The sequence below is a fragment of the Anser cygnoides genome, chromosome Z, assembly GCF_040182565.1.
Source record: "Anser cygnoides isolate HZ-2024a breed goose chromosome Z, Taihu_goose_T2T_genome, whole genome shotgun sequence".
Classification (NCBI taxonomy): domain Eukaryota; kingdom Metazoa; phylum Chordata; class Aves; order Anseriformes; family Anatidae; genus Anser; species Anser cygnoides.
In genome coordinates this window covers 1887904-1904827 of record NC_089912.1, presented here as the reverse complement: position 1 = coordinate 1904827, position 16924 = coordinate 1887904, and the positions used below count along the sequence as shown (strand labels likewise).

The window sequence follows — 16924 nt, the reverse complement described above, 5'->3', positions numbered from 1 at the left end:
AATTACTGATCAGTAGACTAAAGTAATCACTAATGCATAGACAAGGGATTCTTAGAAATCTAGGTACAAATACCTTCTATGTATGTTTTCTTATCATCCTTTTTTTTTTTTTTTTTTAATTAATGGTATTTGCCAAGAAAACACACAACAATTAGAATAATTTCAAAACAGTACATGGTATTTCATTTATTTTCCACACCTATTGCTCAGGATCATAAGTACCGACTAAATTTTGCATGATAGTATGAGAAAATATCTGATACGAATAGTTTACCCAGAAACACTGAGTGGCATTGCAGTTTTTTTGTTTGTTTGTTTTTCCTGAAGGACAAAAAGGTAAGAAATCTCCTATATGTGAGACTAATGGTGCATCTATTGCAGAATTGTCTTTTCACCTATGGCAATAGGAGATGCTATTTAGGGATAATATGTGAGCTTTCTCACTTTCTGTCATGTACAAAGAAAGAAAGAAGAGGTAATACTTCATAAACCCCCAAATCCCTCAGAACTATACTCTCAAATAAACCTGCTATAGCCTTTCAATCTTGCTTGTCATTAATGTTTTAAAAGAAATGTACCTACAGAACTAACCTTTTAACACACTGGTAAAGAACCTAACATATACCATTTTCAAATAAAAACCTTGCAAATACATACTAGATATTTCTAAACTTATCCCAGAAATCTTTTCTCCTCTTGTTTATTGGAAAATCCTTCATCCTGGCACAATACTCTTTGAGGACAATGGTATTTAAAGGAAAGAAATTTCAACACCTTTGAGGTCTTACAGTTCAGTAGATCAGATACAGAGTTGTTAGAATGTTAACAGGGAATAGCCTTCCAATGAAACTATTATATTTAAAAAGGACTACAAAAAAAGTCTGTGACCACAGCTTTTGAAAGGTAGGCTGCATTTCAGTCCCTTCACTCCTGGACATTCTATTTTCTTCCATTACTTCTCAATTTAAAAGTTTAAAAGAGTTTGAAAAATGCCAATTTTATAAAAACGAAATACAGGAACACTCCACAGAGATGTCTCTTAGGTGGGTCCAAGTTTATAGAGATGATCTTAGGGGCTTCCTTAGTAGTAGGGATATCATGGATCATTTTTTTCCCAAAAACTATTATCAAAGCTTCTTAATAAATTCTACACATAATCATACAAAAGGTTTTACTGACAACAGGACACGAGGTGTCCATTAAATGTCCTTGTTGTTTCTTTTTTTTGTCCTTCTTTCATTTCTTAAATCAAAACTTTGAATTAATTTTCGTTGACATGACGTGCAAAGGTTTCATGCCGTGCTGCTTAATGCTGAATATACAAGTAAGGGTAATGAATTCACAACTGGTTCCTATTCATCTATGATTTTCAGCTTCATAAAGCCATTAAGCTTCTCTTTCCCTTAAAAATAAATAAATAGATAAATAAAGTAATGACACTCTACTTTCTTTTATCTTTTACACACTGGAGTATGTATACTGCAACATACATGATCTAGAATGTCTTCAAGCTTACAAGATAAAGTCATTTTTGAATGAAATGCATCTATTTGCTTTCCCCATGCTCAATATTTAGGATTATGCAATGGAAACACCAAGCTTCTTAGTCACTTTGTCATCCAAACCTTCAGAGCAGCCAATAAATTAAATCAGATTTGTCTTAAAGATGCAATTCCCATCTTTGAATTCATAAGAAACCTATGCTGCTCTTACTTCAGGTAAGTCACCAAATTCACAGTGAAGCCCAGGAGAGACACAGACAAAGTACTTTCGGCTGACAATATTTTGTTATGTACAAACTGTAAGAGGACAGTGGACAAAGCCAGACTAAATAATCATAAAGACATCTGTTTCACTTTTCTTTCAGAAAAAGGCTTTTCACTGTAGCATAAATGACAACAATGATATCTGACCTGTAACGTCTTCCTCCTCACTGCCCATAGCTTTTTCTTTCTTAACACACATATATGTGGAATGCAGGGGAAAAAAGGCTATTTCCTGCTCCTTTTTTTTTTTAATGTACTAAACTCTTTTCTATTTAATACATTAATTGCTTTCTCATCCTATCCTTCTTCTTCAGCCTTTTTTGTGTTCCTGCTTTTCAGTCTAGTTTCCAAAGAAAATTGAGCTTATGCAACCATTATGTTTGTGTATCTGTCTCTCTCAGTATTGTCCCAGGCTCACCCTCTCACCAATCTCAGACAAGTTTTGCAAAGGTGTAGAAAAGCCTCAGAGAAAATTAAGTTCCTCTAAGTTTCAGGAACATAATTAAACAAATACAAAAGAAAATCACTGTAAATGACTCTGCTGAACTTACTCAGAATTCGTAACCAAATATAAGAGGCAAAACATTACAGTATTAAGCATTCCTCAGTAAAGATGCAGTTGTACTGTGATGCTGGAACACGTGGAAAGTGATGACCCTATGTCCTTAAATGCCAAGAAAAGGATGAGGTAGCTACTTCACAAAGATGTATGAAAAGCATCAGTCCTCCTAGAAGGAGCATAATATGACGCACAGTGGGATCCCGATTCTAGCATTCACTGACTGCAGCTAACACCTTCAGCGTAGATAACAGTGGTTTTGATTTGTGCTAGGTGGAGATTTTAGGAAGCAGGGGAAGTAAGAAAGTCTCCAGACACTTTTTGCAAAAAGTAACTGGATGCAGGTGTGAGTAAGAAATGAAGACATTGTGGCTTATACTTACGGTAAAAGCATCTACTAGCCAGGGACTGCAGGGACATCTAGATAAAGCACCTGGAAACTACCTCACCAAATAAAATGAGGACACAGGTCTAAAAGGCTCGCTGCTGTCCAACTGAAGGAGAATAAATGCATTGTCCTGGGACAACTGAATTGGGCATAGGACACCTTTTTTTTTTTTTTTTGGCAGATGAATCACTTCTGGAGTTTTAAACAGAAAATACCCCAACAGAAGCAGAAAATGCAACCTGATGGAGATTCTGAGCCACTCTGGCACCATTTACACAAAGTATGTTAGAACTGGTTTTCAGCACTGATGTCTATCTAAACTCTGCCACATCCAGAAGAGCTTGACTGACCACTCTCTTTTCAGTGCCAAGGGAAACAATGAGAGGCCATCTGCAGTCCTTTGACTTATTTGGATGCATGAGTAACCTGAGCTGTAAGTTCTGTGTTAACAAACTGTAATCCAAAGCAATATGGATGACCAGTGGAGCTGAGGAGACCTCAGCACAGTCAAGACAGTGCTTTGAAACAATCATGAAAGATATTTCCTGCCATCAAACCCCTCTGGAAAATGTCGGCTAGTGGATTCAGAATGGTCAGGTGACAGAAGGGATGTGGACCATGCCAGAGCAAAATCCCAAGGCAGGATTTCAGGACACAGAGTATTATTAAATCCAGAGGTTCATCTTTGTCAGGTAGTTTTGAAACCTCACTCAGAATAAGAACCTAAGTGTATGTCACACTATATACTAGTCAGAAAGGTGGTCCTCCATTGAATCATAGAATCACAGAATGGTTGAGGTTGGAAAGGACCTGTGGATGTCATCTGGTCCAATTTCCCTGCTCAGGCAGGGCCACCTTGAGATGGTTGCCCAGGAAAAAATTATGTCACCTTCTTCTCCATCTGTGTTTCTGATCAAGGTCTCAGAAGTTACTTTGCAGATTGCATGTTCCATGAGAAGTTATTCAGAAACAGATGGAGAGAAAGGAAAAAATAACAACAACAAAAGTCAAGAAAACTATATGAAGATATGTGCAGATTCCTCTTGAAAATAATGAGAAAACAAAGTACCAAAACTGCATAAAACATGAAACTCTCATGGCTATGACGTGCTTGAGAACAGTTTCACTGCTTCAGATAACTGAGAAGAAATGAAACACTGCCAGGCGCACAACGGCCTAAATATGAATACATATAGGATGAGAGGGAAGAGATAATGCCTTTAATAATGCTGTTTGCAAAGTATTGACCCCCCCCAAGTCTCTCCCACAAGAATTCTGCCACTTTCAGCAGATGATCAAAAATTAAAGCTGGTTTGCTTAATAAAAATGGTGTTGAGTCAAGAACAACTACCTTAGTCATCACTGATGCTAGATGACAAACAATAAATAACACAAAAAAAATAGAAAGGGTCATCTCATTAAGGACAACATATTCTTCCTTACAGAAAATCCCACACAAGCTTGGATAAATTATCAGAATCAAAACTTGTAGTTCTATGACAAAAGTTGCTACTCATTTTCCATGTGCTGAAAATGAAACAATCATGCTACATTTCTAAAGCTTGCCAAATGACTTGGCATGCAGATAAGTTCTTAAGAATAACAGAGGAGCTAGATTGCACTATTTGTTAGTTTAGCTCATGAATAGTTTGTTACCAAAACAGACAGTATTTTTTTAAGTTTGACTTCAAAAGATGGTTATTAATTATTATCCCTCAGCTTAGACGTATTTTTCAAAATACGTTTTCCAAGGAGACTCCACAACCTCCCTGGGTAGCCTGTCCCAGTGCACCGCCACCCTCACCGTGAAGAAGTTCTTTCGTGTGTTGGTGTGGAACTTCCTGTGCTCCATCTTGTGGCCATTGCCCCTTGTCCTGTCCCCACAAACCACTGAAAAGAGGTTGGCCATATTATAAACATAAATAAGATCCCCCCTCAGTCTTCTTTTCTCCAGGCTGAACAGACCCAGGTCCCTCAGCCTTTCCTCATAGGGCAGATGCTCCAGGCCCCGTACCATCTTTGTGGCCCTCCGCTGGCCTCTCTCCAGGAGATTCCTGTCTTTTTTGTGCCGGGGAGCCCAGAACTGGACACAGTACTCCAGGTGAGGCCTGACCAGGGCAGAGTAAAGGGGCAGGATCACCTCCCTTGACCTGCTGGCCACGCTCCTTTTAATGCACGCCAGGATCCCATGGGCCTTTTTGGCCACGAGGGCACACTGCTGGCTCATGGCCAACCTGTCGTCCACCAGGACCCCCAGGTCCTTCTCCGCAGAGCTCCTCTCCAGCAGGTCATCCCCAGCCTGTACTGATACGTGCGGTTGTTCCTTCCCAGGAGCAGGACTCTACACTTGCTCTTGTTAAACCTCATTTGGTTTCTTACTGCACAGCCCTCCAGCCTGTCCAGGTCTCGCTGTATGGCAGCACAGCCTTCTGGCATGTTGGCCACTGCTCCCAGCTTTGTATCATCGGCGTACTTGCTGAGGGCGGACACTATTCCCTCATCAAGGTCGTCGATGAAGATGTTGAACAAGACTGGACCCAGCACCGACCCCTGGGGAACACCGCTAGTCACAGGTCTCCAGCTGGACTCTGCGCTGCCGATCACCACCCTCTGAGCTCGGCCAGTCAGCCAGTTCTCAACCCACCTTACTGTCCACTCATCTATCCTTCACTTTCACAGCTTGGTTAGCAGGATGTCGTGGGAGACAGTATCAAAAGACTTGCTGAAGTCAAGGTAGATGACATCCATTGTTCTTCCCCCATCTACCCAGCTAGCGATGCCATCATAGAAGGCAATGAGGTTGGTCGAGCATGATTTCCCCTTGGTGAATCCATGCTGACTACCCCTCATAACCTTCTTGTCTTCCTATTGCTTGGAGATGGCATCCAGAACAAGCTGTTCCAACACCTTTCCAGGGACAGAAGTGATACTGCCTGGCCTGTAGTTTCCCAGATCCTCCTTCTTGCCCTTTTTGAAGACCCGATTGACACTGGCTATCCTCCAGTCTTCAGGCACCTCTCCTGTTCTCCAAGACTTGTCAAAGATGATAAGAGAGTGGTTCAGCGATCACCTCTGCCAGCTCTCTCAGCAGATGTGGATGCATCCCATCAGGACCCATGGATTTGTGTGCGTTGATCCCACTCAGATGCTCTCGAACCACTCCCTCCTCAACCAGAGGGGAGCCCTCCGTTTCCCAGACTCTCTCTCCTCCCTTCACGGTCCAGGAGTCCTGGGGAGGAGTCTTTGAAGCAAAGACCGAAGCAAAGAAGGCAGTCGGTATGTCCCCCTTCTCAGCATCCCCCGTTACTATGACACCCCCCTCGTTCAGCAGGGGACCGACATTATTATCCCTAGCCTTCCTTTGACTGCTTACATACTTAAAGAAACCCTTCTTATTATCCTTTATCTCCTTTGCCAGTTTCATCTCCAGGTGGGCTTTAGCCTTCCTCATCTCATCCCTGCAAGCTTTGACAACACTCCTATACTCCTCCCAAGGGGACAGGCCCTTTTTCTACATTTTGTAGACATTCTTTTTCCTTTTGATCTTGTCGATGAGGTTCTTGCTCATCCACGCAGGTCTCCTGCCCCCCTTCCCCGACTTCCTACTCTTAGGGATGCACCAATCCTGAGCTTAGAAAAAGTGCTGTTTAAATGTTGCCCAGCTCTCAAAAGCACCCATACCTTCTAGCAAACTAGACCACGAGATACCTGCAGGTAGGTCCCGAAGAGGTCAAAGTTGGATCTCCGAAAGTTCAGGGTAGCAATCCTACTTTTTGCCTTACTTCTTCTACCAAGTTCCATCTTGAACTCCACCACCTCATGATTGCTGCATCCCAAGCTGCACCCATCCTTCACATCCCTAACAAGTCCATCCCTGTTGGTAAGAACAAGGTCCAGAAGCACCCCCTGCCTCGTCGGCTCTTCCACCACCTGCCTCGGAAAATTATCTGCAACGCATTGTAGGAACTGTTTGGACTGTGCGTGCCTGGCTGAGTTGGTTACCCAACAGATGTCTGGATGATTAAACTCCCCCATGAGAACCAGCATCCGGGATTGCGAGGCTACTTCCAGCTGCCTGTAGAAGGCCTCATCAACTTCCTCCTCCTGATCAGGTGAGCTGTAGTACACCCCCAAAACAGTGTCCCCCATACCAGCCCACCCCTTAATTCTCACCCACAAGCTCTCCACTAGTTCTTCACCCTCCCCCAGGTGGAGGTGGGTACACTCTAATTGCTCCCTCACATAAAGGACAACTCCTCCCCCTCGCTTCCCCAGCCTGTCTTTCCTAAAGAGGACATAGCTCTCCATGACAGCCTTCCAGTCATGCGAGTTGTCCCACCACATCTCTGTGATCGCATTGAGATCGTGGCCCTGTGACCGTACACAGATCTCCAGCTCATCCTGTTTATTTCCCATGCTATGCACATTGGTATACAGGCACTTTAGGGAAGCAGCAGGAGCAGTTACCCCTAGAGGGACGCAAGAAGATTCTGGACAGAGGAATCGGCAACATCACCTTCTCTGAGGAGCCCTCGGAAGATCCTATGGGACAACTCAGAGGTTTTTCCCTATCTTCAACAGTGACAGCAGCGAAAACATCCCCCAGCCGTTCTCTTTCACATCTAATTCCCCTCTCTTTCCCCGCTGAACCTAGTTTAAAGCCCTGGTAATCAGTCCAGAGAGCTTGCTCCCCAACACGCTTGTGCCCCACTTGCTGAGTCGGAGTCCATCAGAAGCCCACATACCCAGCTTCTCAAAGGCCTGCCCAAGATCAAAATACCCAAAGCCTTGGTCTAGACACCACCCCCTTAGCCAGTCATTTACCTGCGCGGTTCTCTTTCTTTCTGGGTCCCGGTTACCCATCAGGAAGACAGAGGAGAATACTACCTGCACCCAAAATCCCTTCAACATCCTTCCCAGGGATGCAAAGCCCTTTTTAATATTACTCACTTTCCTCATCACAGCATCCTGGCACCCAGCCTGAATGACGATAAGAGGACAGTAGTCTTCCAGTTTAATGAGCTGCTGCAGAGCCTTCCTAACGTCTCTGACACATGCTCCAGGAAGACAGCACACCTCTCTGGAGAGGTTATCTGGATGGCAAGTGGGAGCCTTGGTGCCTCCCAGCAAGGAGTCCCCAGTTACTAAGACTCTACGCCCTCTTTTTGTGGCAGTGGTTTGGATGCAGTGCCCCAGCCAGCCCCGCTCCCTATGCTCGCTACTGCCCTCAACCTCGATGTGCTTCTCAAGGCCTGGGTTCCGACTACTCACCAGACCCTCACCCCTTTCCTGCCCAACAGCCTCAAATCTATTACCCAGGGAGACCATGGGGGTTGGTGGCACCGTGAGTGTTGGGGCAGACACCTCCTTCTGCTTCGAGCAGAGACGAGGGTCCAGCCCCTTTCCTCTCACGGGCTGTCAAGCTCTCTGTCCTGCAGGCAAGCAGCTGGATCAGCTACTACCCTTTGCAGGGACTTAGGAAGGGGCTGGTGGGCTTCAGTAGGGGCAGGTTCACACTTATCTGTCTCCCTCAGAGACTCTCAGGAGCCCCTCAGGCTGCTGATTTCTCACTGCAGCCCAGCCATCTGCTCAAGCAGTTCCTTGAGCAGGGCACACCTGCACCTATGACAGCCCTCTCTTCCCTCAGGGCCCTGGGGTGCCTCCAGATTCTGGAGCTCCCCACAGTCACCAGTCCGGACTGCAACTTCACCCCTCAGGGGTTCCACCTGGGTGCCCACATGAGCCCAGAGAGCCCATGTCCCCTCCGTTTGGGTTGCTGCCTCAGCCAGGCCGCTGCCTCAAGTGCCCACCATGGTAAATTATAAGAGGCAGAGTTCCCAAAGGAGAGGAAAGGAAGAGAAAGGGAAGTGGGAAAGGGAGGAGAGGATCCTCCCTGCGCAACCTGCCTGCGCTAACTGCAAGCGTGTCCTGGTCGCGGTGCTCCTGGGTGGCAGCGCTCCTAGGGCCTGATTTTTTACCGTCAGGGGGTGGCTGCCTCAGCGAGTGGCTGCAAAATGGTGGCGACGCCCAATGTAAACGGCACGCCGCTGCCGCTGCTGGCTCTGTGCACGCCTTGTCAGCCTCCCTCGCTAGGGCTGCCGGGGCCTGGCGGCTCCCTCAGCTGCCTCAAGCGGACTTGATCCCCCCGCTCCTCTGCAGAATGTGTCTGCACTGGAGATGTTGCCATACTAACAGAGCTATCCATATATACTAGATGCTGGCATTCCCAAGGGTTATGGAGTCTTTTAAATTATACCATGTTTGTCACTGGCTGTGTTCCTCACATCCAGCTGCAACTCCACTGAATATAGCAAGCTACACAGGCAGGCCAATCCCCAAAAGCTCAGTTTTCATGCATAGCATTTTATTCTTATGTACCACAAAACACTATTGCTTAGACTTGTGCATTAGCCAAATACAGATAAGTACGACAACAATCTATGGTTGCCACGGCATGAAAGATAAAAAGTATGGGAATTATCATCATAAGAAATTGCTGTCAGATGTTTCTGTGCTGGACTTCTGAATGCTCAAAGTGCATTCATTGTGAAACAGGTGTACAATACTAGGGAAGATATAAGAATAAAGCAAACGAACTTTTACATAGTTTTTATAAAGGTTATAAAACAAAGCAAACAAATAGTTCACAAACACTTTCTTACAAGTACACACTACAAAGCATTTCTTGAAGTGTTTAAAGATCTGAAAACAAATTTTGCAGCACAGATAGCTTTTTTGGATGATTTCATAAAGATATCCGTGTTATGTTTGTGTTCTAATCAGATCAAACAGCTGACTAGAAGCAAATACTGTGTTGGGGGAGTTTTTAACAAACCAGTAAATTCTGTTCAAGAAACTACTGTGCTTTTTTACAGACTTTGTTGTGTAATTAAAAAAAAAAAAAAAAAAGTATTTCCAAGCTTAAGTGAGCAAACTTCTTTCTTATTTTGATTCACATTTCTGAAGAGAAAAGTTTACTTCTGTTTGAGAACACATATACAGTAAAAGTAAGTCACCAGACTTTGCTAAATAGCACAACAAATGCAGAAGGAATACAACTATTCTATATTAGATAGTACCTACAAAAGAGGAGGTGGTCAAAAAAGATGTTGGTAAGTGGTTCGAAAAGGCTATTTGTTACCTCCCAAACATCAAGCTAGCATTCGTAATTTGGAATAGCTGCTGTATGACCCAGAGATCACTTCTGCATCTCAAGATTTTTCAAAAAAAAATCATGTATTCTTTTATTCAGTCAGATATAACAGAATCCACTATTTAAAGAACGAAGACAGTTGTGATTCCACATTCCATTTCATGCTTTCCTGGACCACAGACCAGTTCAAAAGCTTTTAAAACCCACTTACTCAGTAGGCTTATTCAGTTTTGGAAAATACGGTAGTTAAGTCTCTTTCTAAAACTGAATACTCTCAAGGACATGAACAAGGACGGAAAAGTTTAGCTAAAGATACACAGAAGTAGAAAAGACAGCTCTTAACAAACTACTAATGCCTACCTTATTTAGAAACCCAAGCTCCTTGTTTATTTAACCTCCCAGCTCCAAATATGAATTAAGCACAGATTGTACTATTCTTTTTATTAGGCTTACATAAAGTTCACTTTGTAACTGCAATCAAGATGAAATAATAGATTTGTCAAACAGGAAGTATTTGTAGAGAAAATATTCAACTCCTTCCCAAAACAAGCCATTAAATGTCATGAGAACCTGCACTATTGGTGTAAGCAAGGAAAACAAGGAAACTCAGGATTTGTCTGTGTTAAAGGCCAAAGGACTTCCCCTCTCTGGAAGTTAAGTCCATTCACTGACAATAAACTCTACTCTCATTTGAATCAACAGTATTTCTTAATACAAGATATTCATTGTTGTCTTACTTTAAAAGTATGCTGTTTATTTTGACAGTACTTTTAAAGATTTATTTCTCAGATTTAACTTACACCACCCCTAGTTTCAGGCTTCTACTCATGATCCCTTCCGAATGTTAAGATTAGTCACTATGCTTATATTTTTATACTGGTTAACGGAACAGGTACCATAAAATATATGCCATTCTGTCTCACATAATGTGTCAATAAGATGCAATTAGATAATCTGGATGTTATTTATACTGATTTACAAGCAGTTCCTTGAACTGCAGATGAATATAACTTAATGAGTCAACACAGGAATCATATTTTTCAGATAATTCATTTTTAGAGTTTCTCTGTGTTTCAGTTCAAAGCAATCTGTAGGTCTCCGTCTTTTCTCACCATCCTTATGACACAAATGGAAGTCCCTGCTACACAAATAAGTGGCAGATCATCCCTGGTATAAAAATAATTATGACGGTACGATGATATTTAGGAGAGAAAACCACAAAATGCTGATGTTTGTCACATAATTGTTGCTCAATTTCATTTACTCGACTTATGAAATGTGGAAATTTATTTTTGATAGCCTACCAACAAGTTTTAAAAGTACCGAAAATGCTTATTTTATATAATGCCTTCACTTTCAAAAAAAAAAAATCTGCTTATGTTACTTTTTGTCCAGTTCTATTTCAGCAAGCTTTTAACAGCAGGTATTACAAGGAGGCAGGAGTTGAACAAATTACTTCACTCAAATATATGATATGTCATATGAAATAGTAATAAAGCATTGGTTTCTAGTGCTGGTGTTTCTGGAAACAAAAGCCACCACAGAGTATCAAATCACTCCATCATGCAAAATGCTGACAGAAACCAAGAGTAGCCCTTAGAAATCAAGAAAAATTGTTTCTAATCACTCTGTGTGCTAGATTCTGCTCAGCATGGCCAGTGTAGAGGCTCACCAAAGTCTTTGCTGACCTTTATTTCACAAATACTAGCACTACATTGTGATTTTCTTTTTAAAAAAATGAAACAGACTCCTTTCCCACAACTGAAAGTCCTGCACTAGAAATGGATTATACATGGAAAGGTGTCTCAGCTGACAAATGAACTATGCACTTCAGTAGGAAATGAAATGTTAAATTATGCCAATACATAAACACATGTATTACATTTGAAGTAAAAATAACACACTGCATAAATTGTGAGGTGCATTTGTGTTGTTTACATTAAGAATAAAACTCAGTACAGCTATTATAGACTAACATGAACAAGCAACAAGGAATCTCGCAGACGATCTTTAAAGGTCCCTTCCAACTCAAAACATTCTGATTCTATTGAGTAGAGGCTGAGGAAACTGGGGTTGTTCAGCCTGGAGAAGAGAAGGCTCCAGGAAGACCTTATAGAGGCTTTCCAGTACCTAAAGGGGGCTATGGGAAAGCTGGGGAGGGACTCTTTGTCAGGGGTTTTAGGGATAGGACGAGGGGTAAGAGCTTTAAACTGGGAGAGGGGAGATTTAGATTAGATATTAGGAAGAACTTCTCTGCTCTGAGGGTAGTGAGGCACTGGAACAGGCAGCCCAGAGAAGCTGTGGCTGCCCCATCCCTGGAGGTGTTCAAGGCCAGGCTGCAGGGGGCCTTGTCCAACCTGGTCTGGTGGGAGGTGTCCCCCCATGGCAAGGGTTGGAACTGGGTGCACTGTAAGGTCCCTTCCAACCCAAACCATTCTGGGATTCTGTGATGGATCTGAAATTCACTCTGGAACCAAGCAAACAAATTAAGGCACTTTATGCCAGCAGCATCTGCTCTTGTCTACTATGTTCTCAATCTCCGAACAAGTATCTCACCTTTTGTAGCTGAAGCACCGTAATTACTGAAATGCTAAGTTTTGAGTTTGTTTTTCCTCACTCATGGGCCGTCAAAATAATTCCACAGACAGACATTAGAAAATGTCGCTTGATCCAATTAACTGCGCCTCTGAGGAATACTAGAGAACAGGAGACAGAGATGGAGTCCAACAGAATCATGACACATCCCAAACTATGAGCATTTGGCTGAGTAACATGCTAAAGCTGCACATTTAGGAAGGGCAGCTTTCCCCCCGGTTCTAACTAAAATAGAGTAGTACTTCTACAAAACCTGGAGCCTGGATTTTGATTGTTCTTCTAATTAGGTATTCTGTAATTTGTTTAAGCCATCAATGGTAGCTATGCTGTATCAGCTCTGTGATATTGTAAACTGACAGTCGATTTAGGATAAACCTTTTAAGGACTGTTTTAATCTTGTGTGATAATGATTGATAACAATTAAGAACTACATGTATTGTTTATCAATGTCATAATAGTAAAGCGTGAAACTTGCCTGATTCATTGGCCTTCTATACTACCAACACAGAAATCTCCAGTTCCCTAAATCATGAATATATGCACACAAACATTCAGTTGCAAGTATTATCCTCTAGTGAGCATAGTTCAATTCCTAGTTCAGCTACATACTTCATATATAGCACAGGAGTTGGGTTAATTATGTATTCCTATTCTTTAGATTCGATTAAAACAGGAACAGTCTTTTCCTCCTCTCCCTTTCTTTTGTCCTGTTCAGGTTTTGAGATCTTCAGCTGAAGGACTGTCTTTCACTATGCCTAGCATCAGTCAGAAATGAGGGTGTATCTAAGGCGGGTAGGTAGTATGCCCATCAAAAAACAAAACTGTAATGCTAACCTAACTTTTTGATAGTTCAAGTAGAGGCTTCTGCAACTGCAGAACCACACATTTCGTGTCTTGCACGGGAGTTGCTCACTGCTGTACCTTCTACCTACCTCCAAGATTGCCCAATGCACGCATTTTCAATCTTTCAGGGTGGGTGTCAGGGCGGTTGTTTGTGACTCACATTCTCTCCTCTAGCCTACACCAGGGTTTTTCACTCTTCTCTCAGTTACAAGTTCTGTGTGCTCCTTTATAGGAGCACCTCCTTTACCAGTGTCCCCACTTAGTGTTCCACAGCACCCTCTGATCTCATGGCAGTCTTTATTTTGAAAGTCTGCAAACAAATCTCTGTAACCTCCTTTCCCTCAGTCACTCTGCTCTCTAACCCCTTTTGTTCTGGGAGATGAATCACTCCGAATGCTAATATGCTTCACTACACTGTGAAGATAGGTGAAGATGAGAGACAGGCCTTGTTACACTGGCATGGTTTAACTGTTCAAACATTGCATTTTTAGCCACAAAGTTGTTTGAAAGATATGAAGCTATGGCTGTGCTAAATAACAGTAAAGGCTTTTATGTGTCACCTGTTTTCCTTTCAGTTCTCTAATTTCCTATTAAATCGGTAAGACTCTACACTGAATACTGGCCCCAAACTGAATTTTTCACAAAGTTCTCACACTGGAAAACAGAAAGTAAACCACACAGAAATGAGAGCAACCTTGAAACTTGAGTAATCAGATGTTTTATTTTTGCACTGACTTGCCTGCTCAAAAATTGAAAGTTTACCTATATAACCTAGAGATAAAACAAAGGATTAAAATTAAATAATACATCGTATATTCACTAGACACTAAAAGATGCATACAGTGTGCAGCTAATGTATCTTCAGCAATTAAAAATTCAGCTATATGAATATTGCAATAATTTAAGTTTTTAAATTATTTATCTCGAAGTGGCAGAAAAGATCACTATTTAAAAACATAACATGCATGATGCAAGTCATGAAAAATTGATATGAAACAGCAGTCTTTAAGACTTGAGCTTGCTTTATGCAAAACTACAAATGCTAAGAAAATTCCTACCAAAATTCCAGGGACCAGAAAATAAATCTTATGACGTGTTCTATCAATTCTTAGTCCTCAGTTTTATTCCCTCTCAAGTATATCAGCAAACTGTATGAACTCAAAGGAAGGATAGTGTGTTGTTGCCTAAATCAAATCACAAAGGAAAAAATTAAATTCTCTCTGGTACCACCCCCTTTTTCTTTCCATTTGCCCCTCTAGTCTCTTTTTCCGCAACGTGCCCTACGCATCCCCCACCCCTTCCCACTCCAAAATTCCCCAAAGAAAACAAGTGCTGAATGGCTTTGTGTTAAGTCAGAAAAATCATCTATAACTGCATTTAACTGTATTTGCTGCTTAACATATCCCAACAGTGAACCTAACATTTAGAATCTATCGTATCAACATAGTCATCATGATCCAAGCTGCAAATAATAGAGAGTGTCACTGTCAATTTTGCTTTCGCACACTTCCTTCCCTTCACTTCATCTGATTTTAATAATCCCTGTCAAACCACAAACAGTCCAAATTACCTTCTTGACATAGAAGCTTTCAAGGAAGAGACAGAATCTCAACTTTCATTTAGCGACTACAAAAGCAAGCTGTCCGACTGGACAAATATTATTTCCACTCTTGACAATCTCTACAGTAAAGCATGCTTTTTAATTTTCACTGAAGCTGCCAAGGGTTTCATATAAGCTTCTTGTTTAGCGTAGATTGACTCACAGGATTAGCAAACCAACAACTGTAATTGTGTTTAAAGAAGCCAGCACTTTCAAATAAAAGAAAAAACTGCATGCAAAAGGTGACAATTGCATGTCATAAGCTAACAATAAACTGCATTTAAAAAAATTATACAAAATATTTTAATTCAGTAGATCTCATAGGATCTCTTTCAAGATCATTTTACTTTTCTATAATTGACCAAATGGTTGCTGTTAGAATGTAATATAAACCACACTTTCGAGGAAGACAACTTTATATTCAACTACATCAGTGACAGTCTAAGAAAGGTTAGCATTTGACAACAGGAAATATGTTCAAGGCAAATAAGCTTCTGCAAAAGGATGTGATCTGTAATCATTTTCCTCTCTGTTGGCTTGTCTTCAAAGTAGAGGTTGATAACATTACTCACTGCTTCACATATATCAGTTTAAAAGTAATTGATTTTTCAGATGAGGCACAGTATTGTATAATTAGGATTGTACTTGAAGTTTATGTGGATTAATCAAAGCATAATACATTTTAATATATTTTCTTCACATAGACACAGCAGTCTCCCTAATCATGTGGAAGTCTATTGCTTCTTAGTATTTTGACTCATTTAAAGTTGCAATCAGGTTTTGAAGTGTTATCAGCTATAAAAAAAACAAAAAACACAATAACCAAGATGCTTCCCATCAAAAGCCTCATGTTAGATATTTGTTTTAATACCTCAAATTGATTTTCTCATATGCAAGCCTAATTTAAGACTAACAAAGGTGCTTTAAAAACATTAGTTGGTAACTAATTGGAATATACCAAGGCAGTAAAAGACCATCTTTGACAAATTCATAAAATCGGTTTAAGAAATGCAGAGGTATATGCCTAGATGGTGTCTCAAGTTTCACAGCAAGGCAGTTATGCTTTCTACTAACACAGGAGAGTTTTAGCATTAGTAGTTTGAGCTGACAACTGGGTGTCTGTGATCACTCATGTTCATGGTAGGACATCTTCCTCTTTGCCTTCTTATTTTGCTTTCCTTCCCAGTGAAGAATAAGAGTTTTAAAAGCTTATTGCATTTTTCTCCTTTAGGACGGCTAGCAAAAGCACAATTTTGTTACTCAGCAGGAGAGTGATTCTACCATGTTAGGTCTGTATCAGATTGGACCTGCATTATCTTTTATCACAGAAAACATCACAAGATTGCTATCAAAGCATCTTAAAGGAGGAAAAAAAATAAATTAGTCTTTTTAAATGAAGTGTTTAGTCTTGAATACGTCTTTACTTCTGGTTAACTGCCACTTTGAATTCACACCAGAACTCATAACTGATTATTAGCTACCTTTCTGCACTAAAGGACAAAATTATTTATCATTTAGGATGTATGCACTATCGCACACTGGCAGTAAGAGGTAAGAAAGACATCTGTAGAACAGTATATTAATGTACAAATATTGACTGGTATATTGACCTAGTTAATCGTAATCAAAATTATCGTACAAAAATAAACCTTATGCCTTACTGACTTGCAGTTCTATAACTAACAAGGAAGCCAGATTTTCATTTTTATTTTTAAAGAAAGGAAATTCTTATGTCATTTAGAAGCCATATAGAACTGATTTTTTTCTCAACTGCTTGATCAGAGGAAACCTTTATCTTCCCAGAGCATCCTTTCTATCATATCTTCTAATGAGTTCTGTCTCACTTGATAAATTAAAGTTATCAGCTGTTGCATCTTTATTTCTATAGAGAAAGTGGAAGTCACAGCTGTGATGCTACAAAAGCAGCAAAAGTGCAGAAGAAAGTGGCATTTTTAAAGAACATTTATCCATAATGCCTTTGCATTGCCACTGGAGAAGAAAGGAAAATAAATAAGTAGTT

General features: G+C 41.1%; 1 protein-coding gene across 21 annotated transcripts in view; it reads right to left on the bottom strand.

Moving 5' to 3' along the window:
• KIAA0825 (KIAA0825 ortholog) overlaps positions 1 to 16924 on the bottom strand; it is a 259660-nt gene that overhangs the window by 228367 nt on the left and 14369 nt on the right. For 3 of the 21 annotated variants that reach the window (XM_066988616.1, XM_048046649.2, XM_066988615.1), the window contains one exon: positions 12423 to 12562. The exons of the other annotated variants lie outside the window; for them this stretch is intronic. The gene's annotated coding sequence lies outside the window, so the exon portion shown is untranslated. The remainder of the gene's footprint in view (positions 1 to 12422; positions 12563 to 16924) is intronic. 21 annotated transcript variants of the gene reach the window in all.